Here is a 27,565-nt window from a genome sequence, read left to right as displayed (position 1 = left end):
TTGAAATCATATTCTTATTTTGGTTTTTCTGTTATAGGTTTCAAGCTAGAGGAGCTCGTTGTTACTGCTGAGGACACAAAGGACAAGATTGTTAGTTTTCTTTCTCTCCTAGAGGCAGATAGATCTCTCAAACTTGATCAATCCATTCTCCAAGAAGGATCTTCCAACGCAACTTCTATGGATACATTTATATCATTCTTTCTTTTTGATTTGAATTTTTGTATTAGGATCTTCGATCTCATCAGGATCCTTGTTTCTTATGCAGGTTCCAGGACCGTCCGCTCCAGTGCTCGCAGCGCTTTCGCTAACCTTGAGGATGACTTGACCAGTGGCTTGGTCAGGATCAAGCAGGAGAAACCCTCTGCTCTTCCTCCTTCAAATAAAGCCTCGTTTGACCTGGTTGGGAAGTTAACCTCATTTTCCCAACCTATATCTTTCCTATGTATAAGAATTATTTCAATTAGTTTATCATACTTTTTTTTTTCTTTTTCTTATGTTTGCGTTTCTTTCAGGTCTCCACTCATGTTTCTCATGTCACCAATGATCTCAGGATTAGTTTGCTCTAAAGAAGCAGGAGAAAATATGGATTAGATTTCTCTAAAGAAGCAAGAGAAAATATGGAGGGCCACCAATGAGGAACTTCACCAGTGGGTGGAGTTGTTGAGCAAACTGAAGGCTGGGAAAGAGGAAGAGCATTCTGCGGAGCTTGAGGAGGCGATTGCCAATGTGAATGTGTTGGGTATATTGTGTTGCGCCAATGGGCTTTTGTATGGTTTATTTTGTAAACGGGTTGGACCTGTCCTCCCTTATTTAATTATAGGGTTAGAGTATTTAATATGCATGCATGCATCGTATTTCATGTAACTCTGATATTTTCTCTATAACCCTAATCACGCCTCTACGGTAGGAATTCTTTGTCGAGTTCTTCTGGGGCGTGACTTTTAATCATTCAACATATTTTGAATCTAAACGATCTTTCACGTATTTACATCCAATAATTGGTATCAGAGCAGGAGTCTATGTAATAAATACATATCACTTATGTTTAAGAGCTTTTTGGGTTTCCGTTAATATTGGATATGGCTTAACGATCATCATCGTGTTCTTGACGTTGTTTACCAAATTTAGTATTAACCCAAAACTGATTTTGTTTTACACATCTAATTCTTAACAGGTTATAAAGATTTTATCATCATGCAACACGATGATTCTCACTTCAACTCTATGAATCATTCAAGCAACATTGGATCGACCACTAGGATCCCGATTCTCTTTCCTAATGAATATGATGTATGGGTGCTTCACTTCGAAGATTATGTTCTTGGACTAGAAGATAATGGATACCTGATATGGGAGGCTAACTCTTGGAACGTTTGTTCATACTGAAAGCAAAAAAGTCATCAAAACACATAAAGAATACAAGAAACTTCTTCTCGATATCAAGGACGTTCCTCAGGATTAAAAGGAAAAACTAATTAGCAATGTTAAGGCATTGAGGATCATTCCATTTTCCTTGGAAGCTGATACTTTTCGTCTGGTCAATTCCTATGACACTACCAAATCCATAAGGGATCGACTTAAGGAAGTCTACTCAACAGATGCAGATCTTGAGCACTCAGCACAAACGCTCTTGCTTTCAGAGTTTGGTGCCTTTTCACAGAAGGCTAAGGAGAGTTTAAGTCAAACCTTCAATCAATATAATCATCTTTTGACCAGAATGACGAAAAATGGCATTGGACGTGAGTTAATCGAACAAAAATTCATGTTTATGAATGGACTTCGATTAGAGTGGAAGGAAGTGGTGTCTACAGTTAAGGCACATGAGCAGTTCAAAAACTATACACTTGCCAAGCTTGTTGGTATCCTAAGGTCACATAAAGATGAAGTGACTAAAGAAGCAAAAGTTGTCTCAGGAATGGGATCATTGGCCCTTGTTACGAAGGGTAAGAAGATAGTTGAAGAGGATGATTCAGATTTTGAGTTTTCTGAATTTGAACTCTCTAAAGAAGATTTTGCTATGATGGTTTCGCAACCCAAGAGATTCGCAAAGAAAACATTCAACCCGAAAAAGAACCAAAACTGGCAGCGCAGTTATAGCTCTGAAAAGGTGAAAGAAGAAAATGTGAATAGTTCGCAGAACGATGAACACAAGAAAGGGAAAAAGCTCATGGGTGACTCCGGATATGATTGCAAGTATTGCCATGGACAAAACCACTTGGCGAAAGAGTGTATGCTGCAAAGCTTAAATGAGAAGAAAGAAGGAGAAGATCATGAGGCTTACCACATGCGAAAGCTAGAGGATATTAAGAATAAAAAGAATGATGATAACTCTATGGATGCTTTAATTGTGTAGGAAAATGCAACTGAAAACGATTTTGGAGGAGTTGAGATCTGGGCAATAGACTCTAAAGATGACGAGGTTTGTAGACGCACGCATGACAGGGAGTTTTTTGCAAAAGAAGAGAGTTCACAGTTTGGAGTAAGATGCTTGGTGGTGACAAATGAAAGGTCAAAGACGCAGGGGTGTACTACTGAGGGTGAAAGAGGAGATGATAGCTGTTTCACAGCGAAAACCAGTCGGCGAACACATTAATGACTGCAAACAATTGATCAACAAGGTAAATTTAATTCTCGAATCTCTCAATATACATGTGTCTAGATACGAAACTAAATTAAATGACCTAAAATTCACTTTTTCAAGAATTAGTGATAGTTTAAAAAGAACCCGTTTAAGAAACTCTAGCCTAACTGATCAAATTAGTAGGGTTTCATCGAAAAGCGATGATAAGAGAATGTGGATAGAGAAACTTCACAAGATGATCTTACCATTTATTGAACTTAAGGAAGAAAAATTGACGACAAGTGTTTTAAATGTGAATCCATAGTTTCATCTGAAGAGACTTTTGATGTTTACATCGTTGGACTGGAAAGAATTGAATCATACATTAAGTTTAAAGACCATAAAAATATGTTAAAACAACTTTTGGATGAAAATGACAGAAAACAAATAACATCTGATACTATACAAAGATTCGGCTCATTAAATGCCAAATTGAGTTCAGATAATAAAATCAATATTGAAAATACATCTAAATTTGATGAGGATAGTAATATGAGCGAAATCTCTGTAGAAGATGAAGTTGATTGCTCAAAATTTGTGAAACATGAAACTAAACATGCGAAAGCTTTAATTTCAAAAAACTAAGGTGTTATATGTTTAAGAAGGGAATTAGTTAGAACCGATACACTTTACACCTCTTTTCTTCTCTCTTCCCTTTGGACCGCAAACATCGGCCGCAAACCCTCGGACAGTGACCAACTTCGGGCCGATAATCGTTTATTGCCTTCGGGCTGTGAACTGTTTGCCGACTTTCGTCCGTGAACCTTCCCCGGTCGTGAACCCGAAGATCTTATTGTTTGGTTTTGAGCATTCTAACACTCCTATGGTGTACATGCAACCCTAGAAACCTTGGATCTATGTTTTCTCTAAAATACATGCAAATTTGTTTTCCAAGGTTTACAACCTAACTAGCATGTTATGGGGTACTTGTAATATAAAACTTTAAGTAGATTAACATACCTTTCTTTTGTAGTTGATTTCTTGGAGTTTTTGAGCCTAGCACCAATAGTGTGGATGTCTCAAGTGGTGTCACAAATCACCCAAAACAATTTGGAGATACTTTACAGAATATGATGCTCACTAAAATCGGCCCACTCTTGTTTCTCACACACATTAGTGCCAATTCTAGAACCAAGGACATCTTTATATAGTATGGAGGATTAGGGTTAAAACCTAATGCCCATGACTCTTCATTTACCTAGGATCCATGGGTCAGAAGCTCCATGGACTTCCATATACTCTTAGCCCATCCTAAATAAATCTTAGCCCAATCCATATATATTTGAGAGTCCTTATTTAATTAGCCTCTTTTGATCACTAAATTAATTCCAAAATCAATTCTTGATCAATACTAATTAAATAATATGAGTCAAGTTACGAATGGACCATGCCGGGTCGGGTCAAGTTCATTCCAAATATAGTTACGAACTTAGACACCTTATCCAACACTCTCCCACTTGGATAAGTCTTATAACTATAGTTGCAAGTACAACTTCAGAAAGAAACCAGTAATCATAGCTCTTTAAAACTCTATTGAACTATGAAGTGCCATTTTAGATAAGTGATCATATAATCCTCTGTTCTCAAGATATCAGCCAAACAAATACATGAAACAATGTCCTACTTATTGTCCATCAGTTGTTCCTCGATCTTAGATTTGTTTTTCATAGAACTAAATTGAACACATCAATTAGGTTCTAACCGGGCCCGACACATAAGTCAAAACAAAATCATCGAGGGGACCAAATATCACTTCTATTGCTAGAAGGAATAGATAAACTTTGACTCATATTCTTGTACTAACTACTTGTGGAGTTATGCACGAAAGCATGTTTTATGACATCAAGTTACGAATGCATTATCGTACAATCAATGGATAACCAACTCATAGTCAACAACTCACATCTCTAGGTTTGAAGATATATCTGATATTACCGTCTCACAATCACTCGAGATAAATTCCATGAAGTGATACAAGTGAGCGTGGGTTTAATCCAATACTCAGACCTTATGAGCACTCATTAATTTTGCAGCAACCATTGCAATGTCTAATGCACCTTAGACAAATGTTACAAGCCAAATTCATGACAGTCTTAATTCAATACTTACTTCTAATGTATGACCGACTATGGAGAGTTTTGAATAAAATAATTATTCTGGAAGTCAAAACCTGCAAAATTGAAACAATAGTAAATGATTAACATACGATAGTAATAATTCACTTATAGATACACAACTTTTATTTTGTCATCAAATGTCAATTACATTTTACAAGTTTCAGAAATAACTATCTAATTATTAAAACTAATATCGTCTATCAGCTTGATGCTCCTTGCATGCTGCAAATGCCTAACCCTAGTCAGTCCCTTCGTGAGGGGATCTGCAGGGTTCTCTTCTGGCGATACCCTATTTTCCATAGGGAGTCCTTCTTCTATCTTGTGTCTTATGAAGTGATATTTTCTGTCAATATGTATGGATCTAGCATTATCTCATGGTTCCTTGGCTAAGACAACCGTAATATTGATGTCACAAAAAATATCCATAGGATCCTATATAGCTAGTACAACTCCAAGGTCTCCAATGAAGTTATTCAGCCATATTGCCTCCTTTGCCACTTCACCTGTTGTTATGTACTCTGATTCACAAGTAGAATCAGCTACTGTCTCCTGCTTGGAACATTTCCAAGTAATTGCTCCTCCATTCAGGGTAAAGACCCAGCCTAACTGAGAGTGGAAATTATCCCTATCAGTCTGAAAGCTAGCATCACTATACCCTACTACACTCAAGTCATTACTACCATCGAGAGTAAGAACCCAATCCTTAGTCCTCCACAGGTACTTGAGAATGTTCTTTACTGTAGTCCAGTAAGCCTTGCCAGGGTTTCCCTGATATCTGCTGACCATGCTCAAAGCAAAGGCCACACCAGGGCGAGTGCAAGTCATAACATACATGATCGAGCCAACATTGGAAACATATGGTAATCAACTCATCTCAGCTATCTCAGCCTCTGCACTCAGACTCTAAGTTTTACATAGTCTGGGATTGTGCTGGATTGGTAACTCCCTTTTCTTAGAATTCTCCATTTTGAACCTCTTCAACACTTTATCCAAATAGGTACTCTGATTGAGTCCAATTAGTCTTTTACTTCCATTTCTCAGTATCCTTATCCCTAGGATATATATGCAGATTCTCCAAGGTCCTTCGTAGCGAAACATTTCCCAAGCTAGGACTTAACCTCCTGCAATGTTGGGATGTTGTTTCCTATGAGTAGTATGTCATCCACATACAGTACCAAAATGCTAACTATACTCCCACTAGCCCTAACATATGCACATGACTCATCCTCATTCCTCGTAAAATGAAACTTTTTGACTTTCTCATTGAAGCAATGATTCCATCTGTGAGATGCTTGTTTTAATCCATAAATGGATTATCAAGCTTACACATTCTGTTAGGCTACCTTGCATCGACAAAACCCTCTGGCTGATTCATGTAAACATCGCCACCCAACTTTCCATTAAGGAAAGCGGTTTTGACATCCATTTTCCATATTTCATAATCATGAAATGCAACTATGGCTAGCAAAACTCTACTAGAATTGATCTTCGCTACTGGTGAGAAGGTCTCATCATAGTCAACTCCTAGCATTTGAGTAAAGCCCTTCGCCACCAGTCGTTCTTTGTAAGTGTGCACCTTCCCATCCATATCAGTCTTCTTCTTGAAGATCCATTTGCATCCAACTATCTTACGACCTGGTAGATTGTCAACCAAGTTCCAAACTTGATTGTTATACATGGACTGAATCTTGTTGTTCATAACATCCTTCCATTTAGCAGAATCGGGGTCTGCCTTGGCTTCCATGTATCACTGGTAAATGTATCACCTTCAGTAGTGATGTGATGAGCATAATAAAAATCAGGTGTGTTCCTAACTCTAGTCGAACACCTCAGAGGTACTAACTCATCTATTGGCTCAACATGAGTTTCCTCCTACGGTTGGTCGCTACTGTTTGAGGTTCCTTCACTGCTTGACTCTTGAAGTTCTTCAAGGTCAATTTGCCTCCCACTGTCTCCTTGGCTTATAAATTCTCTCTCACAAAAGACTCCTCTCCTTGCCATAAAGACCACATTCTTACTGGGTCTGTAGAAGAGGTAACCAAAGGAATCCTGTGGGTAGCCGAAAAAAAATACACCTCTCGCTTCGAGGTTCGAGCTTGTCGTGAGACTCGTGCCTCATGAAAGCATCGCAACCCCAAATCATGATTTGCTCTAATTTGTAACTATCCCAGTCCACATCTCGTGAGGTGTTTTGGCAACCTTATTGGTAGGGACTAGATTAAGGATATGGGTGACAGTCTCTAAGGCATACCCCCATAATGAGATTGGTAATGAAGTTCGACTCATCGTGGAACAAACCATGTCCAACAAGGTTCGATTGCGCCTCTCAGCCACACCATTTACCTGTGGTGTCCTAAGAGGTGTCAATTGTGAGACGATCCCACATTCCTTAAGATAGTCAAGGAACTCAATACTAAGATACTCTCCTCCCCGATCAGATCGGAGCATCTTGATGTTCCTGCCCAGTTGATTCTCCACATCCTGCTTAAACTCTTTGAACTGTTCAAAGGTTTATGACTTATGCTTGATTAAGCAGATATATCCATATCTACTGTAATCATCAGTAACAGTCACATAATAGTGACTAGAATCCTTTGTGGTGGTTTTGAAGGGTCCACACATATCTATGTGTATGAGGTCCAACAAAGCTTGACCCCTCTCACAAGAACCATTGAAGGGTGAATTTGTTATTTTTCCAAGCAAACAAGACTTGCAACTATCATCTGATTTTAGGTCAAATGATTCCAAAACTCCAGCCTTTTGGAGTTGGCCTATGCGCTTCTTGTTGACATGTCTAAGATGACAATGCCACAAGGATGCTTTATTCAAGGTAACCGAAGAATTAATATGAAATACATTATTTCCTAAGTTGTCTACAATTGACATAGTTTCATATACACCATCACAAGGTAATGCTTTAAAATAAAACACATCATTTTAAAAAGCATCAATAACACCAATTTATAATATTTGTCGCCATTTCTGACGAGTAACAACATTTATGCAAATCTAAAGTTAACCCATTATTAAGAAATAAAGAATAAACTCCAATAATTGTCACAGGTGATGCTTTCCTATTGCCCATGATTAAGTTTATCTTCCCGTGCTCCACTTCTTCACTACTTCTTAGGCCCTGCAAATCAGTACAAATGCGAATACCACAACCTGTATCAAGCACCCAAGAGTTAGTATGCAATGAGTTATTAGACAATATGGTATAAACACCTTCATGGGTGGGTTTAACTTTCCCATCCTGTACATCCTGCAAGTACTTAGGGCAGCTTCGCTTCCAATGCCCCTTTTTGTGGCAGTAGAAGCATTGTGTTTCCTTTGGGTTTGAAGAAGGAGGAATGGGACCTTTATTCGTTCCACTTGAAGAGGAGCCATCAAGCGACTTTCCCTTGGTATCCTTTGAAGGGGTTTTCCTCTTCTTCCCCTTCCCCTGTCCAATTGCCAGGACAGGGGCTGTTGTAGGAGTAAGTGTAGAAGAAACAACCAATTTACCTTTAAGTTCACTCTTAGCGGTCCTTAAAAGTCCTTGAAGTTTTCTAAGCGTGACTTCCTCCTTGTTCATATGATAAGTCATACGAAATTGATCATAACTTGGAGGTAAGGAATGGAGAATGATATCAATCACTATTTGATTAGGGAAGTCCACATTAAGCTTTAGTAACCGGTCCACGAACCTTTGCATTTTTTGCAAGTTACCGGTGATGGGTTCACCATCCTTCATCCTGGCTGTTATCATGGAGGAGATGATTTCATACCTCTTTTGTCGCGCACTCTGATGGTATCTTTCCATCAGATCCAGGTACATCTCATAGGGGTAGAAATATTCATAGGATTTCTAGAGTTCGGGAGTCATAGTAGCCAACATAATGCAGGACACTTTAGTAGCATCCCTCTCATGTGCAGTATACTCAACAATCTCCTCAGGAGTAGCAATGGACTTATTGATAACCTTAAGCTCCTTGTCAAGGACATATTCGTTGTCCTCATAGCGAGTAATCATTCTGATGTTCCTAATCCATTCATTTAAATTAGAACCATCAAAAGTGACCTTCCTACACAAGTTCATGAGAGGAAAATAGCCTATAGGGTTTGAACCAGTAGCAGTGTTAGAAGACATTTGAAAGAAAAGAAAGACAAGTTTTAATTAGATAAAGAGTCCTTAAGAAGTCACCCAAATGAAATATTAAGGCTAGGACCCTACAAACTAATTCATAACTTGGAAGAGGGATGCCGTAACCAAGCTATAAAATATTTGAAGGTAGGTAAATGACGATTTACCAATTTCCACCATTATAAACAAAATAAATTATTAAGTTTTAATTGGATTTGAAACTCCTAGATCTTTTGAGATTCATTGATACTTTCAATGGCATGTTTAAATCTCGATTGCGCCCTCTCAAGTTTGTGATTGGGATGCCAAGGATCACAAACAAGGAGTGAATAACCATGCAAATTGACTCGGTACCCTTAATTTTATCACCAGATCGATGTGTCGGTTAACGATACGTGCTCCACCGATCTAAGAGAAAACTTAAGTCACCCCTTTCAACTATTACTAGTCCTTGTTAGTGTGTCGGTTAACCACACACGCTCCACTAACGACTTGGTAATGTAAAAAGTGTAATTTCATGGGTTACCACCTATTTCACATTTTTCTAAAGTAACTAAGATTGTGAATTAATCAAGGTTTAGTTACATTATAATTTCATTACACTTTTACTGAGGATTAAGGTCCGATCCTACCCATTCGGTTAATGACCCTCCACCAGTCAAGGAAGTAGTGGGTGAGAATAGACACCCATTATACTGCCATTTTATAAGTAGTAACCTTATACCCCCCTTATAGACCGGCTTTGAGAATGAGGCCTACTAACGGTAAGACTGACTTATTCTTATACATATATATAGTAATTAAACTTTAATATTATAGAAGTATAAGGGTTGAATTTTAAACTTTGAAAATTCTAAGGATCAATTTTGAATTAAAGTGTTAGTGTGTGAGAATTTACAAATTCCAAAACTTGAGGGCAAGTTTTTAAACTATTCAAGACTTTTCAACCTCGTAACTTATGAGTTAATGGTTTATTAAAATGTTAATATTCATTTTATGTAACCTATGTGTTTATAAATGGACTTTAAAAGACTGAATTTTGGTAATCCATAACTTGAGGAAAAATTATGGATTCCATTAAAACACATAATTGATCAAGAATTAATCATTAAACAATTCAACAAATATTTCCTATGATCTAACAATAACTTATAAGAACATGGAATTTTGATATTAGCCATTGTAAATGGATTAGCATAACCATTACCTCATCTAAAACATGTTTTAAAACACCAAAACAGTTTAGGGTAACGTTTCTAGTCCATTTCCAGTAGCAAAACTCAAATAACTGCATTCTGACACGCCAACTCGTCGTGTGCACGAACTGACTCACCGAGTTGGTTGAAGATAGGCATGGACTCATCGAGTCCCCCCATGGACTCGACGATTCTACTCAGCAGAATGCAAAGAACATGAGTTTTTTCAACTAGTTGCACCAACTATAAGGAAAACAAGCCTAGTCTCTGATACCACTGTTCGGTTTTGAGCATTCTAACACTCCTATGGTGTACATGCAACCCTAGAAACCTTGGATCTATGTATTCTCTAAAATACATGTAAATTTGTTTTCCAAGGTTTACAACCTAACTAGCATGTTATGGGGTACTTGTAATATAAAACTTTAAGTAGAATAACATACCTTTCTTTCGTAGTTGATTGCTTGGAGTTTTTGAGCCTAGCACCAATAGTGTGGATGCCTCAAGTGGTGTCACAAATCACCCAAAACAATTTGGAAATACTTGACAGAATATGATGCTCACTAAAATCAGCCCACTCTTGTTTCTGACACAACTAGTGCCAATTCTAGAACCAAGGACATTTTTATATAGTATGGAGAATTAGGGTTAAACCCTAATACCCATGATTCTTCATTTACCTAGGATCCATGGGTTAAAAGCTCCATGGACTATCCATGGACTTCCATATACTGTTAGTCCATCCTAAATAAATCTTAGTCTAATCCATATATATTTGAGAGTCCATATTTAATTAGCGTCTTTTGATCACTAAATTAATTCCAAAATCAATTCATGATCTATACTAATTAAATAATATGATTTCATATTAATATATTATAACTTTTAATATATTAACAGATCATAAACATCTTATTCTCAAAAGTATATCCATACAAATTGTTAGGTGAAGTGCAACCCAAATGGAACATGTCGGGTCGGGTCAAGTTCATACCAAATTTAGTTACGGTCATAGACACCTTGTCCAACACTTATCTCCTCGGGATGTGTTTCTTGCCGAAGGCTCTTAGATATATATACAAATGTGACTGATTTTTCTGTTAGGGTCGAAGTCTTTTTGTAAAGAGTCGAAGTGTATTTGATGTATTTCGTATGTAATGTATTTGTTAAGTTATTGTATGTTTGAAGCGTAACTCCTAGACTTAGTATTTTTTGTACACCCAGTTTTCTATAAATAAGTGTTGAACATAGAGTTAGATAACAAGTTTTCCCTGAATGTTGTCTACTTTTGTACTCTTGTTCATTTGAGAGTAATAAGATCTTAAACCAGATTCTGTTTACATTCAGTGTTCTTGATTGATCTTTTGCTTGTTTAACTCTTATTCTATTCGATTTCTCGTTACAATTCCTCTTCAATTGGTATCAGAGCAGGTGTTCTTGATTTGATCAAGAATTGATCCTTGATGGCTATCTTGATTTAGTGATTCATTTTTTGATCTTTGATCTTCGTGTTATTGAGAGTTTGTATTCTAGAAATCGAATTCATCTATGATTCTATTCATAATTCGATTTTCTTCACTAGAATTCAAGTGATTTTTTACTTTCTCTCTCTAGAAATCTTCAAGTTTTTTTATCATGGCAGATTTTCCATATGATTATTTCATTGTGATCGTTGAAGATATCAAATACAATGTTAATGAAGATCAATTTTATGGGTTGGTGTTAAGTAAATTGATTTCATGGGGTAATATGGTTTCTTATGGATGTTTGAAGGATGACCATGGAAGCTTGATTTTTCAACCACTTTGTAAGATTGTATGGTGGAATAAAATTGCCTTGTCAATATTAGTCTGTAGTAGAAATCAAAAGGAAGAAGAAGAAAGAGATTTGTATAATAAGAAATACATTTCTCTAATTGAAAACCCGAATGATCTTCGTGCTCTTAAGTTTGTTGAAGTTCTTGACAATGGAGTTCAATGTGATGTTCACAATGTTCAAGAAAAAGGAGTTCAAATAGATTTTCAAGATGAAAAAGTTTTTTGCTCGATTGGAGTTCAAACTGATGATATTTATTGTGTCTTGTGATTCAATTGAAAGAATGATTCCTTATCGGAAGCCGGTGATCCAAGAAAATCACAAGTATCAAACTCCAAAAGATTTGATTCAAACTCACAAAGTTGATGTTGTGGAAAGTGGGTTTGTTCATGAAATCAAGTCTTCAAGATGCTTAAAGATGAGAAAGAAAAATAAGAAGAAGATTAAATGCAAAAACAAGTGGGTTTACTCACAAAAATCGTCAAATGTTGTGAAGCCAAAATCCGTGAAACTAATTTGGGTTCCAAAGCAACAATCTCCAAAGGTTGCGTTGAACTTGAAGTTAGAACCCAAAGTGTTGGTGGTTCTTTTTAAGATGTTATTGGATCGTTGAAGAACACAAATAAAGAGTTGTACATCTCGCATAGTGGGTGGTACAATGTTCGATTTGGAGATTTTCTCATTCCAACAAAAGAACCAAGATCTTCTAAATTTGATTCATTCGTTGCAAATGTGTCCCGATTCGTCAAAAAGGTATCTCAAATTATCAAATGGAATCCAAAACGTCCATGATTTCGATTCGTGCTTTGTGTATTTCATTTTTGATCAATTTGCATCGTTGAATCTAATCTGCTTTTTACCTTATTAGTGATTCAACAAATTTTCGTTAAGATCAATACTAAAACCAAATAATTTTGTTATTGTTCATCGATAATTTGATCCAACACAATTTCTTGATTCATATATCGGTCAAAAAAGAGCCCAGTATTTTCGTTATTATTGATTCAAACGAATGGATCAATTACTATTGAGAAACGGATTTGTAAGCCCATGTTCTCAAATCTAATACATTTCTCGATTTCACTATTTGAGCCCAAGATTGCTTTAAATCCATTTAACTCTAATTCAGTGTTGTTCGCCTTCTGTAGGCCATATGCTTTCATGGTTGTACGCTATTGATATTCTTGAATCGACTTTTGATCATTCTTTCATTTTCGTTATCTTATCATCATTCTTTAAAATCAATTAGCAATCCTTGGTTATCAGAACTTGTGAATCGATTTTCTCCAGTTTCATTAATACAAAAATCGATGGTGATCAAGTCAAAGTGAAGAATTCCGAAATTGGTCCATTGATTTTGATAATCTTGACCAAGAACACTTGAATGTAATGAAGAAAAAGTTGAAGATTCTTTGTTTGATTTAAAATCGGGCAATAGAATCATGAATTTGGTGTTTTTTGATCTTTGACTCCGAAAAGTCAAACTATGAAAAAGTCAATGTCGATGATTGTGAGATGAATTGATGCATTGAAAGTTGAAATTGGTTATTACAAGTTATTTAGAGGTTGTGAAAGTCGAAATTAGGTTCAATTTGAGATTTAATTTCGAAAATGGGTTGTTCTTGTTTTTAATTCCAAAGGTTGTGACAATGGTTCTTGTTTGTGTCACACCCTTGAACCAGACGACGGAAACGTCCGAGGGCTCGTGTGACTTAAATTGAATATCATCACAATGAATAGACATGAATCATAACATAAACATCACCATGCATCAATATATTACAACTGGAATTGTTCACATCAAGTACATTGTTTTAACATTACAAATCCATACATAAATTGTTTGATAGTTTTCATAAACAAAACACCCTAACATACTTGGTACTTATTTCCCTGGCCTACCTGTTACCTGAGAATACAAGTAATTTTGAAAAACGGTCAACATATGGAATGTTGGTGAGTTCATAAGTATGTTGTGTTAAAATGATTTGTCTAGTTTGTAAAACCCAGAAAACCCGATGTTTTCTGAAAAGACCATTGTAAAAAAAAAGTGTGAAGATCCGTACATATATGCATGACGATTTCAAAGAGACATGTATAATTGAAGAACTTAGCATTATCATACAAGTGAAAATGTTGAACTTCCCCGGAAAACCCGATGTTTTCCAAAAACATAAAATACAGTGGTTTCTCGAATTGTTATACCGCCACAATGAATATTTTTGATTACTCTTCCTTGATTTCTCGGGTGGTGTTGGATTAATTAAGGTTTGTGAGTTGTTATAACTGTGCATGATAATGACTAGTTATAACTACAGTCTACGAACGATCCTAAGAGGCGTTGCCCGTTTTCACTCACTTAATCCAAAAGACCTTGATTACTAATGATTAACAACCTGAATCTGTTTACTTTGATTACTCATAAACCTAACAAACGAGGAGAAGAGGAGTACGAAGTCCTGCTACTTCCGTGAGTTATTTTAGGCTATCGGGGATGCGAAAGACACGTTGGCCCATCTCGCATTTGATTACTTTGACCTTATGACAATACTACTGGGTCACTAGGACCCAATAGCACTTAAGAAGCCATTTAAGGTCCCTTTACATGGAATTGGGTCATAGAAGGCCCAATAACATATAAGCATTATCCCTTGGGCCCAAAGATCATGTTAATGGACTTGTAAGGTCCAACAAGCATGATTTGAGACTTTCAAGCCCAAGTGTCGAATGTTTACTTGTCTTAGGTATCGCATATCTACTGGAGATTTCGACTTAACGATTGTTGTTTTGTATCGACTCGAGACCGATCGATTTGTTTATAACGATGATTTGGAGTTATACGTGTATTTGTCTTTCAATTTTTGGTAAGTCATAGATTAGTATTTTTGACTCAATATTCTATAAATAAAATAATTGGTTTAAAAATAGTGGTTTGACCTTTTCAGCCCCTTTCTTTTGTAAAATAACAAATGTACTCCTTAATATAAAAGAAAAGTCATTTTATGTCCTTAAAACATTTCGTTGACACTTTTGCATCATAGATTTGTTGAAATGACATTTTTAGCTCGAAACATATTTTGTTAACAGTTTCAGCCCTTCCAGAATGATATTTTCCGTTTAAAGCCCAACTTTTTGCAATTTTTACACTTTTAGCCCGAAATCCGAAAACTTTACATTTTTGATCCTTTTTCGGAATAAAAAGCATTTTCAATCCTTGAAATAGTTTTGTTACACCTTTTATCCCCTGTTTTGAAGAAATGGTCATTTCAGCCCCTTTAAATGTCATTTTTCTCAATTTGGGGCTTATTGGACCGAAAAGCCCATAATTAGCCCATTAAGCTAAAAGTTTACATTTCAAGTCCTTTGAAAATTTTAATATTCAGAAAAAAAATTATTGAAACTGTTTTGACTCTTTTGACCCTTAAGAAACCGTGATTTGGCGACTTTTAACCCAAATTTCTGTATATTTGACAATTTAAGCCCAAAAAATGGGTTTTTATGTTGAAGTATGTTTAAAACAATCTTATAAGTTATTATTTTTGACTTGTTTGGTGTAAAATAACTTAGATCATGTTTGTTTAATTTCTCATGTTATAGATCTCGAGTTAACACCCCTTTTAGTTACATGTTCATCACAAAAACACATAAAATCAAACATACATGCATAAAATCACACATAGCATACACATACGCATGGATCTACACATTTTCTTGTATTCTCTGCCATAAAACATAAGAAAACCAAAAAGAGAGGGGTATGAAACTCACCTTGAGTTGTGGTTTCGGTTTTGAAGGAAGAAATGAAGAAAGTTTCGATCCTAGCAAGTCTTCTTGGAAGATCTCGAACTTAGAGGCTTCTAAGAGAGTGATCATGAGTTTGAATAGATTAGGAAGAGATTTTGAATAAAACAAAGAGTCTAGATCATAGATCCAAGCATGATCTTACCTTAGATAATAAATTTGTGGGATAATCTCCTTGAAAAGCTTCCTAAATCTCGAAAACATGATGAAGAATGGAGAGAGTTTCTTTGTGAATGTTTAAGTGGGATGTGTGTGTGTTTTTTTGTGGTTCTCGGTCTAAGGTAGTAAAGAGAGAGGAAGAGAGAGTGTTGAAGTGATTTGTGCATGGAAACATCGAATGAATTGCATGGAAGACTAATATATAAAAATGAGGTGACATGGAAAGTCAACTCTTCTTTCTTCATGCTTGAGGTTGGGCCGAGAATTAGAGAAAGAGAAAGAAATTTTTGGGCCCTTGGTGTTTAATCCATATTATGGCCCAATTAAATGATTCTTGGTCCAAAATAAATCTAAAAATGATTTTTATGGCTTATTAGGGCTAATTAGGTTACTTATGGCCCAATAAGGTCCATTAAGGTGTTTTATTTCGTTCTAGGCCCAATATGGCCCAAAATATTAAAATAAATGGAAGTCGGTCCAATTCGAGCCCATTTAAGAGTTCTAACCCCAAGATAGTCAAATTGGAAGCTTATTGGCCCATTGGGCCCAATAAGGAAATCCTAGTCCAAAATGGACTTAAATCGGGATTTCTAGGGTTTCCAATTCGTTGTTGACTATTTGCAGTGCTTGCATGAAGTGCTTGATTGAAGTTTTGTTGTTACTGAATAAGAATCATACATGCTTTCGCATTGTTGGTTCACATTTGTTATCATTGTTCAATGTTTACAAGGCATCAAAATTCCTATTTGTGACAGTTTTACACTTGAGTGTTGATTTAGAAATCGAACGTGTTGAGTGGTTGATTTTGAGGTCTGAGATTTTGGAGATCAAACTGAGTTCGATGTTAGACACCGACTTAGAAAGAAAGATGTTAATTGATGATTGACAAAGTCGAATGGAATTTGTAAGGATGAACAAACGAAGTCACATTCATATTCACGGATGCTTTCGTTTTGGACTGTGAAGTTGATTGTCGATTACTTGGATTGATGCTTTGGGCTGATCACTGAAAAACAAAGGACAAAGATTTTGGAATCATTCGTCCCTGGATTCGCGAATTTGATGAATGAAAAAGCGAAGGATAGTTTGGAAATGCACTGAATAACGAACCCAAATGTTTGTTTGTTAGGTGTTGACAATGTTTCGTTGCTTGTGAATTTTAAGGTTGGATGATCGAATTGGTTTCTTGAATGAAAAGCAAAGTTGGTTTTGAAGTTGATGATTCAGTGTTGGAACACGGATGCAAAATCAAACGAAAAGAAAACCAAATGATTAAGAATTCGTTTTTGAAATTGTTAATGTCGATTGTTTTGAGTATGTTGACGATGTGCTAAAAGCGAATGGAACATGTTATAGAAAAAGCGAAATTTAACGAAATGTTGCTGTTGGCGATTTTGGAAGAACTGTCAAAACGAAATATTGATTGAGAGACTAAATGATTAAGATGTCATTAAGAGGCTTCGATATGCTTCGTTTTGGTTAAAATGGACTGAAATTTTTTGTTAATTTGATGAATGAAGATTTTGTACGAAGTAAAGAAAAAAATAATTTCGTTAAAATTGGATGGAGTTTCGTACGAAAGGATGGAGTTTCGTACGAAGGGGAGAGAGAAAGATTTCGTATGAAGGGTGGTGATGATTTCGTACGTAGTGAACAATGGCCGGAGAATAAGAAATTCGTTCAAATGGGTTATGCAGATGACATTTCGTGCGTTTGTATGAAGTTTCGTATGTTGCTGTGATTTCGTACGAATTGAAAAAGAAAGCAAATGTTACGAAAATGGCCCCTAAACTTTCGTACGAATTGGCCAAAGTTTCATATGATTTGAAGACAAATGGAAAAGTTTCGAAAACAGGCCCTAAACTTTTGAATGTTTAGTAATTGGGGTATCTTTTGTATGTTTGAAGAACAAAGGGCAGAATTGTCGAAAGGAGTCCCTGAAGTTTCAAAATTTTGGTGGTTCATACCCAAATTCGAAAATGCATTGATTTTGCTGAGAAGAATATGGATTTCAGGCCCCTGCAGTTTGTGTGAATTTACGCTTTATACCCAGTTTCACAAATAGGCTAGAGTTTCACATATAAGGTTGGTTTACGCTTCAGAAAGTGACAATTTCTACGTGGTTTTTGAAAAATCTTGCAACTTTCACCCAAAAAGTCAAAAAATTTCATAAATTCGAAATCTTTTGTGCCTTTTTCATTATTGTTTTTCCATGCAAGATCTTTAGTCATTCATTTGTGATACACATCAAGGGGGAGTATTGTGAAGTTTATTCCTCGGGTGCTTCTCACCCTTAATGGGTTTTATAATCATTTTTTTATTATAAAAAGGGGAGAATGATGGGTATTCGAAGTGGGTTTTTCGGATATTCATTTGCGGATTTGAAGATCAGTATTACTTCGAGGGGGGGTTTGGTCTTAATCATGCTAGCTCGTTGGAGACTGATGTCAAGACATCCAAACCTTTACCGTCGAGATAGCTAGCGGTGAGAAAGAGATCATTAGCGATATATTCATAGGTTGTACCATTACCCTCGGCAATCATTCTTTTCCCCATCGATCTTATGTCGGTTTTCCATAAAGAGCTTTGAAGTTATCATTGGCGTAGATTGGTTGAGCCTCGATCGTGCATATATCCTTTGTTACGAGAAATCTAATCATCTCAACCTTTCCTCTGGTCAAACTCTCATAATCTACGACGACAAACTTAGTTTCTGCCTTCGCATCATTTCGTGCTTCAAAACTCAAAAGGCTTCCCCGAAAGGAGTGCCATAAATTCCTAGCCTATGTGATCAACGAGAAACAAGAAGTTAAAGACCTCAAGAGCATCCTCAAAATCTGCAATTTTTCCTGATGTATTTTTCCGAAGAGCTCCCGGGAATTCCTTCCGAACGTCAAGTGGAGTTTCTCATCGACCCAATTTCCAGAGCAATTCCTGTAGCCAAATCTTCCTATCGCTTAAGCCCAGAAGAAATGCAGGAGTTATCTAGTTAGCTCTGTGAGCTACTTGTAAACGGTTTCATCAGACCGAGTTTCTCACCCTGAGGAGCCCCGGTATAGTTTATTCCTTTCGAATGTGTATAGACTACCGCGAGTTGAACAAATAAACCATCAAGAACCGATATCCTCTTCCTCGAATAGACGACCACTTTGACCAATTTCAGAGAGCCAGATACTCCACAAAGATAGACCTCAGATCAGGGCACCATCAGACACGAGTTCATGAGAACGATGTTTCCAAGACAACATTCAGTACTGGATATGGTCACTACGAGATCGTAGTGATGCCCTTCAGTCTACCTATTTTTCCTTAGTCGTGGACCCGCCAAAATCCAGGCGATAGAGAATTAGTCGGCATCGAAGACACCCACAGAAACTCGTCAATTCTTGGGTCTGGCTAGCTACTATCGCAGGTTCATCCAGAATTCATTCAGAATCGTGTAACCCCTAATCACTCTGACATAGAAAGGTGTACCCTTTTGTTGGAGATTGTGTCCTGTTGAAAGTCTTACCCCGAAAAGGCATGATACGCTTTGGAAAGCGCGTAAAACTTAACCCGAGGAACGTAGGACCTTTCGAAATCCTCGTTAGGATCGATCCCGTCGCTTACAAACTCCGACTTCCTTCAAAACTTAGCAGCATCCATCCGGTATTCCACGCCTCTACTCTTAAGTAGTGCCTATCCGATAAAACCCTAGTAATCCCTTTGATGGGACCGAAACCAACAAAAGTCTGAACCTCATGGAGGAACTAATCGAAATCATAGATCGAGAGATTAAACGTACGAAACAAAGTTGTATCCCAATAGCGAAGGTTCACTGGAGTGCCATGCGAGGACCCGAATTCACTTGAGAGCGTGAAAATCTGACGAAGCAGAAGTATCTGTATTTCTTTTTGAATCCATGAATTGTATCTAAATTTTGAATTTCGGGACAAAATTCCCTCTAACGGGGGGATAATGTGACAACCCGTAATTTATTCTGTCACGGTAACCCATTTTCGTCAGTAAAACCGTTTGTATTTCAATTTTTCCGTTAACATTTTGGATTAGGTCATTTAATTTAAGACTTTTATGATGACCTCGTGAGTATCCAAACCCATTAGAAAGACGTGAAAACGCCCCAAATTATTATTTGGAAAAATTTTAGCTTTATTCCGTTGGGTTACAAACAATTAAATCGGGTACGACCATAAGCCTCGTTTAACGTTAGTATCGGGTAGATTTCCACTGGGCCCCAAACTCCAGCATTATATAAAGGATGAGTGAACTTCAATGTAGCTTTTTACCACCACCTCACAACTTTCTCTCTCTACTCTCTCTCTAAAACTCGAGTTTGAGCCAAAATCATCCATTTCAAGCTCCAAATTGGTAAGTAATCTATCCTAGTATGTTTCTAAGCTTGTTTAGCATGCAAATCTATGTTTAAACTACCCAAAACCATCAAAAAGTTGTGTTTACGGTTTGGGAACATCTCCCAAAACCGTAAACTCCCTTAAAGGGGTTTTGAAGCCCCAAAACCCTTCCAAGCCCCTTCTAGTGCTTAGATATGGCTTAAGGACTTGCATGTACGAGATTTGGACACCATAATCACATGATTTGAGGAGTAAACATGAGTTTATGGTCCAAGAACATGCTTGGACCATAAACCCTCATTAATAGGCCATAAACTCCTTTTAAGGTGTTAAGATGCCCCTTAAACACCTCCTAAGCCTTAGAATAAACTCTAGAACCAACCACCATTGTGTTAGGGGCCTTAATAATCAAGAAAACCACTCCCTTAGGAGTTCACGGCCGTAAACCCCCCAAAGAAAGGTTCCTGGGCCGTAAACTCCTATAACTTGGTCAAATGGTGCCTCAACTTCATCCTATGACTTGTAAAATGAGTTAGAATCACATGTAATTAACCTAGAACCACCAAAACACAATAAGAATGGGTACATGAGAGTTTACGGCCGTAAACCCCTATTTTATTGCCGTAAACTCCTCAAATGGTCTATAAGTTGATCTAGTCCCGTTCCATAGCCTTAGAACTAAACCTAGCACCATCCCTCAAGAGCTATCAGGCCATTAAGCACCCAAGAACACCACCCATGAGTTTACGGCCGTAAACTCATGGGGATATGGTCATTAGGGCCGTAAACTCCCTTAGGATTTTATTCTTGAAGAGCAAACTCCATATCTAGGCCATACACATTCATAGATGCCACCCGGGTCACTCCAAACACTTGAATTGAAGTGTTTTCGCGTCTCAAAGTGTTTATTCATATTTGATTAGTGGTTCAAGGTCTAATTAGATACAAATGTGTATCTATTCATATTACGTAGGAACCTCGTGGGTTTTCAAGCCCCGAACTAACGTTTACCATCCAAACCGACACATTCCTCGATTGGTGAGTTCATACCCCTACTCCTTTTTCCGTGTTTTTCAAATGTTTTCAGGGGGGAATACAAGCAAAAGTACAAGGAAATCTTGTACTCAAACTTATTATTTCAGTTCAAATGTTCATATTATGTACGTTTTTTATATCGAAAATCGTATTAACCAATAGTTCGAATTGTAGAGTTAGCTTTCATACTAATTGTAGATTTCATTATAAAATTTTATAATCTATGTTACATTTTACAATTTACGAAGGATTCATGATAATCATAAATTTGGATTATTACTAATAAGATACGCCTTCTGATAGTAACAGAACTACGGAAGTATAGCTAGTGCACGCCTTTGGATGGCACAGAACTTCGAAAATACAGCTAGTGTACGTCTTTGAGTGCCACCAGAGTTTCAGAAATAATTCGAAAGTACGCCTTTGGATATCGACAGAGTTTCGAAAATATACGCCTTTGGATGTCGATAGAGCTTCGGAAATACGTCTAAAGTACGCCTTTAGAAGTCACAAGAACATCGAATATACAACTAATCTACATCTCTGAGGTGCCGTTTGTTTTTTGGAAAAAACCTCTTCGAACCTCTTACTGCTACACGGTGCAGCACACATGCAACACTTTTCATCTCGCAGCTGTTTGTTTTTTAGAAGCCTTCTGAGTCAAAAACCTCTGCGCGTGTTCTGTTTGGCGCAGCACTTGTACTGCCTCTTTCAACCTCTTCCAACCTCTTCTTTTTCTTTTTTTATTGCTGAAATTTTGATTATATTATTTCACATTTTTTTTCGTGTTTTTTTCGTTTATTCTTATTGAATTTATTTTCATTTTTTTATATTCAATAATGATAATTTCTTGTTGAAATATCATTATTTTTTACTAAAATATCTTTATTTTTTTTGTTGAAATGTCATTCTTTTTTATTGAAAGATCATTAATTTTTACCGAAATGTTATACATTATTAAATTTTACGTATTAAAATGCTATTTTCGGTTTATAAAATTAGTTTATTTTAATTTTTTAATATCTGCAGCAGTATGCAGATGTTAAAAAAACAAACACGCCTCTTATTATAGTCTGCAGCCGTTTGGTCCACCTCTTCTACTGTAGAGGGTTGTAGAGGTGGTCCGCAGACTTCATGAATTTTTGCTTCAGAAAATCAAACAGCATCTGAGTGTCTCCAAAGATTCAAAATTATGGATAAGTAAAATAGATATTCGACATTCGAGTGTAGGATAACCAGGCTATCAGAATACCTAACTAATACTAGAAGTATGGTAGATACTGGTAGATTGCATTCCGAACCAAGAACTAACCACGACTTTTAGGAAAATAAGGGTTTTTCCTAGGATAACATAACTGCTCTTAACCAAATTGTGTAACAAATGGGTAACTAAACTTTACTTATAAGAAAATATGGGATTTTCTTGGATAATGACTTTTTCAGAAAAACCAAAGCAAACTTGTTCTTTTACGAAAATAAACTGCTTGTATTCTCAGGTCCACATTAGACAGGTACCCTGCGATCTTTTGGAGAAGACGGAGCGTATAGAAGACTCGTCTTAGCTTTTGTTCATATATTATATATATATATATATATATATATATATATATATATGTATAACACATGTAACACATTGTAAATAGACAATGTAAATATTTCTATGTAATGTAATGGTTGTGTTTACTACGCTTACTATGTACATTGGTTGCGATACTACATGACGTCCTCCGCCCCGTAACATTTCCGCCTTCGGTTTCGGGGTGTGATAGCTAGGCACCTTACTTCATCAAATCTCTTGCACGGAGTCATCACGAGATCTTCATAGAAGGGTGAATCCTTCCTTAGAGCTTCCCTGCCAAACCAATTAACAAAATTCCTAAGTGGTTCCTTAGGATCCTGAACCACTTAATAGAGATCACTAATAATCTTCTCGAAGGTTCTGCTATAAGAAAACTGGTTATTGAAAATGTTGACTAAATGTGCAAATGAAGTAATAGAATAAGGAGGAACGTTTAGCAGCCATTTAAGAGTTGATCCCGTGAGGGTTGAAACAAAGCCTTTACATAGGCAAGCTTCCTTCAAGTACACTAGGATGGGAATGATTTCAATTATCTCTCTGTATTGTGCTACGTGCTCTTCAGGATCCATAGTTGGATAGTAAGGCTTCATGCTAGGAGTCTGGAAACACTTAGGAACTTCAGTGTCGATAATCACAGGACCAAATCTCGAGATCCAGTGACTTGTTGGAGATGCTTCTCGTACGGGTTGAACTACCTCGGGTACGCTTGAGATCATCTTTCTTAACTGCTAAAGTTTCCTAGCCATGTTTGGACATACTCTTGCATCAACATTCATAGAGTTAGCTATTGTTTTTTTTTTTTTTTTTTTTTTTGTAAAAAAACTCTTTAGACCTCTTATTGTTTCGCGACACAGCACACAAACAACACTTTTAATCTCGTAGGTGTTTGTTTTTTAGAAGTCTTCAGACTAAAAAACCTCTGCGCATGTTCTGTTTGGTGCAGCACCTGCATTGCCTCTTCTAACCTCTTCTTATTCTTTTTCTTGCTGAAATCTTGCTTATATGCTGTTGAAATCTTATTTTTACTTGTTTTGTTTTTTTTTGTTTATTCTTTTTGAATCTTTTTTTTTCAATTTTTTATATTAAATAATGATAATTTCTTGATGAAAAATCATTATCTTTGGTTAAAATATATTTATGTTTTTTTTTTGTTGAAACATCATTATTTTTTTGGTGAAATATCATAAATTCTTGCTGAAATGACATACAATATTAAATTTTCAGTATTAAAAAACTATCTTGTTTTATAAAATCAGTTTATTTTAATTTTTTAATATCTACAGCATGCATATGTTTAAAAACCTAGCACACTTCTTGTTACAGTCTGCAACCGTTTGGTCCTCCTCTTCTATTGTAGAGGTGGTCCACAGAGTTCACAAATTTTTGCTTCAAAAAAAAAAACCAAACAACACCTTAGTATTGATAGTATTGTTGTTTAAGAAGTTACTAGAATCATGGTTTCTAGGAGTATTGAAAGGCTCATCGAGATCATTGATCATAGGTGCTCGATTGTTCATAGTCGTCCCCCAGGGTGGTGCATCAGTAAGAGGTGTTGTGTTCCCTTGTTGATTTCCTAAGGATCATGCATATTCGAAGTTCAGGATCCTTGGTTGTACAACAGTGGGCATTGTTTCCTGAGATCACTGAAATTCCACCTTCATCCTCTATAGTTCTTTAAGTAGTGTTCTATTGTCATATTTTTGTTGAGTCATCTGTTATGTCATTTTCTCATCATAGCAAAGAGTTCAACAGTAGTGACCAGACCAGTCGGATCCTAAAGTCCGGTAGATCCCAAACTCCCTTAATTAGGGAGCGGATTGGTGTTTCTCTTGGATGTATTAGGGGCTTTCCTCTAACCAGGGGGTCCACTCGGAGGAGGTGCCAGGTTTTTGTTTGGAATGGAAGGAGAGGAATATGAAGAAACGATCAGTTGTGTAGACATGATCTTTCGAGGATTTTAAACACCACGCCCTCACGGTGGGAGCAAAATTGTTTTGTTAAAAAATTATTTAGTATAAATCAACCAAATTGAATGAGAGGATGTGATGTTTGGAATTGTGGAACAGATAAAGGTAAAGAGACTGACATGATTGTTTACAAGGAAAGCCCTTGATCCTTGCTAGGATCTCTGGTACAAAACCTTGCGAGGTGATAATGATCACCTGCCTTGATGATTTTAGTAATATAAAATGATGATTACAGAGAGTATGTTAGTAAGTACATGTGAAAAAGTTCGTAGAGTAATCTAAGAATAAGTAGAGTGTGTTGTGTGCGAGATACATGTGTCAATTTATAGTCTAAACTAGCTAACAAGATCTACGATATTCACGAGATACTCTATGACCAGCTTTGTGAATGTTGTTTGACCTGGTATTCCGGGTCTTTAGAATAGTTGAGACGAGCCTTTGTTAAGAATAAGTCTTCTATTTAATTTTTATGAACATGTGTTAATTAAGAAGAAAATAAACCGTTATAAATGTTAGTAAATAATAATAACAGTAATAGTTGGGATCCTGAGATAGTTGAGGATCCTGAATATCTGATGAGGTTTGAGGATCCCGACCCTAATAGTGGCCACGCCAGGAAAAGACAAATCATGATCCTCAACTTCACCACGCCATGGCCACTGGAAATTGTCATTTTTCTCATTAATAGCTTAATCCTTTCAGTTCTAAGCCCATACTTCAAAATCTAGGCTTCCATACTAACTTACTCGATAAAGTTTCCAACATTATCCATTTTGACTCCACTTAAGGCTAGATCTAGCATTCAAAGTCCATTAAATCCTTAAAGGGACTATAACTTGAACATGGGCACAAAATACACGAATCATGGTCCTTTTTCTTAATCAAGAAAAGTCCAAGGAGCTAGGGAAGCCACTACATGTTCTGGAGTTCTCAAAACTCCATGAACATCCAAGAAAGAGACAAAACCAACCAAATATGACCTAGAACTTGAATCTTAGAAGAAAAAGTATCAAGGTATGAACTTTGTACCTTCCACAACATATATGTCTAAAGAGCATATTGGTTCTAACTTGCTTATTGTCTCCCTTGCTTCCATGTGAACTTCCTTCTTCCAAGGCTTCACCAAGAATCCAAGAACAAGGTTCAAAATTCAAGAAATGAACTCTCAAGCTCACATATGACAAAAACCCTAAAAATCTCAAATTTGAGTTGCAGCGGCTACCACGGCGTGGCCCCTTATGCCATGTTGCGGCACTAGCCAAACTACACATTCAATAAATTCATGCCACATCGTGGGCACCATGCTCCATGTTATGGCCAAACATTTCCTCCAAAACCCTATTTTATTCTTTTAAGTATTATTCAACCTTCTTCGAGAATCGGGTGCTAAAGTTAAGCCAAAGATAAGTAGATAGGATTTTGGGTTTCGTCGATACCTTTCCGTGCATATAAAGAACGTCAAAACGGAGTTGAAACGAAGAAGTTATGGCTATTTGATTTTGAAGTGGAAATTAAGGGTTTTGTCATACATAGGGCATATCTACTACGCATGGCGTAACTAAAAATTACGCAGGGAAAAAATGTTGAAATGTTGATGGCATTTATAATGGTCTACGCATGGCATGACTTATGTTATGCAGGGTGTAATCATGATAGAGCAAAACCCAGACTCATTGGTTTTGATCCTTATTTAATGGCTCTAACTTATAGGAAACTCTCTCTTGACCACCCTCCATTACCTAAGATCATTCCTTAAGAAACCCTATCCTCATCTTGCTTGTTTTGATCCTAGGAACCTTGTATGAGCTTATTTATCCATTTGGGAGATGATCCTTAGCACCCTCTCATGACCAACAAGGTTGCTTCATTTCTCGATCGTTGTGAGCAAAAAGCTTCTATCTTGCTCATTGATTTCGTAGATCTTGTTAATGGTCATTTTTTCGACTTTTGGGTCGCTTGAACTTGTGTTTTTGGGAGTTGGAAGAAGTTCAACACCTTTTGAGCTATATGGAACATTCTTGGGACTTATTGAACATGGAAAGTTGTTCTTTGGTGCTTGTTCATTAAGCTATGTAAGTTGTGTTAGCATTTTTGGTCATTTTAATGCATAAAGTTTATATCATGAAAGATTCTGATCTTGTTATGGATAAAGTTGGAGACTTTATCCATCTAAACATAATATTGATTCGGATAAGAAGGTTGGAGACTTGGACTTAAAATATTAAGTTGGGAATGAAGCATTTTTGGTCCCTTTGAGACTTAAAGACTAGATCTTGGTTGTTTGGACCATCCTAATGGATAAATTTTGAAACTTTATCCACTATGGAGCTATTAGGAACCAGATTTGAGAATTAGATGGTTAACTTTATGTATTAAGAGCTTAATGATTAAGTTAAGGATTCTAGTATGATGCGGGGCATAATTTTTGCTATGCAGGGCATAGCCTTATTTTGCCCACGCTTTGCTGCCACGAGCTTTACGTAGGGTATAAAGTTGTTACGCATGGTGTAATTTAGCTGAAATTTGATTTAGACTTTTGATTGTTGGATGATGACTTTGACAAAGTTTGACTAGGAAAAACGGAGTACTTTTTTTAGTAGATTGAGGCTTTCTCTTTTTTAATGTATATGTGACCTGTAGAGCCGATATTTGTTGTGGTGATTAGTCCAACTATCTTTTGGGCATTGAGGTGAGTTCTTCCTCACTATACTCAGGGGTCGAAGGCACCAATGTCAGCCCTTTGGACTTTGAGGCATGTTTTTTGGATTACATTCAAATTAAAAAAATTTGTTTACGATGAA

The sequence above is a fragment of the Lactuca serriola genome, chromosome 3 (assembly GCF_051521515.1).
Source record: "Lactuca serriola cultivar US96UC23 chromosome 3, Lser_US96UC23_V15, whole genome shotgun sequence".
Classification (NCBI taxonomy): Eukaryota; Viridiplantae; Streptophyta; class Magnoliopsida; order Asterales; family Asteraceae; genus Lactuca; species Lactuca serriola.
The sequence above is the reverse complement of the archived record's forward strand: the minus strand, read 5'-3'. Positions refer to the sequence as shown.